Source organism: Camelina sativa, chromosome 3 (assembly GCF_000633955.1).
Source record: "Camelina sativa cultivar DH55 chromosome 3, Cs, whole genome shotgun sequence".
NCBI classification, from domain to species: Eukaryota; Viridiplantae; Streptophyta; class Magnoliopsida; order Brassicales; family Brassicaceae; genus Camelina; species Camelina sativa.
The window spans coordinates 8093574-8094628 of record NC_025687.1 but is presented as its reverse complement, the minus strand read 5'-3'; the positions used below and the strand labels follow the sequence as shown (position 1 = coordinate 8094628).

Here is a 1055-nt window from a genome sequence, read left to right as displayed (position 1 = left end):
AGTAATCAATCGAGTTGATTAGATAGCTTATAGCCTATTTATCTGAGAAGTGTCAAGGTTGGAAAAATCAACAAACTCTTTTACTTGTTTGTCAAACGGTTGTCATATTATTTACTTGTTTGTTTCTGCTTGGAGCTTGGTCTTAAAGTTTGATTGTTGTGAAGATTCGTGTAGATTAGATAGCCACGTTGAGTTATGAAGATGGTTTAGTCATGGCAGATGGCTCGTGACCTGGTTTTTACTTTATCCTTATGAATATCTAGTGGAGGAGAGGAAAGACTTGACCTGTTTTTTTTTTCCGGTTGGACATTAATTTTATCAACCTCTCCTTATTGCATTGTTTTTTTTTTTTTTTTTTTTTTTTTTTTTNAATATCAGTCTAAACATAGTCATTATCATAAACACCTAGGAAAAATCAGTTACTAACGGAGCGAATTAATTTGTTTGATATAAAAACTAGCTTTTCACACTGCATAGTTAGCATGTGGTTAACTAACTTATAATGGTCTAATGATTCTGTAAAATTTATTCAATTGGTTATCATAAATGTCTCAAATAAGAATAATGTTTTTCTTAGCTTATGATGAAAAGATTTATCAGATTACTAATGAATTAATTTTGTAAACTGTTGGATAAATGTTAATAATATAATTAGAATTTAGAAATAACGATTATTTTTCTTACAACTGTTTTTTGTTTTTTTTGTTTTTGGGGTAGTTTAGCTGTACTAGTGAAGTCGTAGTAGTAGCCAAAGCTTTATTTTTTCTAGTCGCGTTGAAAAAATTATCGGTGCCTTTGTAAAAGAAATAATTTCCTCTTTCTTCGTCTTCATCTGGGATTATTCATCTCTCTTTCTCTGTATCAATTATTTTAAAGAAACCATTCGCTTCGACTTCTTCAATGGGGAGCAACATAATAATAACTCATGCGATTCTGAATATGTGATAGTCTCTCTCTCTTTCTCTCTCCCAATATAAAAAAGAGCGGTTTCGAATATCTTAGGTAAGAAGAGCGGTTTCTACTTCTTGTTATATACTCTTTTTTTTTTTTTTTTT

At 30.2% G+C, this 1055-nt stretch overlaps 1 protein-coding gene across 5 annotated transcripts in view; it reads left to right on the top strand.

The window, feature by feature from the left end:
• The window catches only part of LOC104775907, a 9563-nt gene that overhangs the window by 3732 nt on the left and 4776 nt on the right, over positions 1-1055 (top strand). The window contains exon 1 of one of the 5 annotated variants that reach the window (XM_010499871.2): positions 100-301. The exons of 3 other annotated variants lie outside the window; for them this stretch is intronic. The gene's annotated coding sequence lies outside the window, so the exon portion shown is untranslated. Of the gene's footprint in view, positions 1-99; positions 302-766; positions 1003-1055 lie in introns of those variants that run through there. One more of the 5 variants, XM_010499870.2, reaches the window with a different exon arrangement.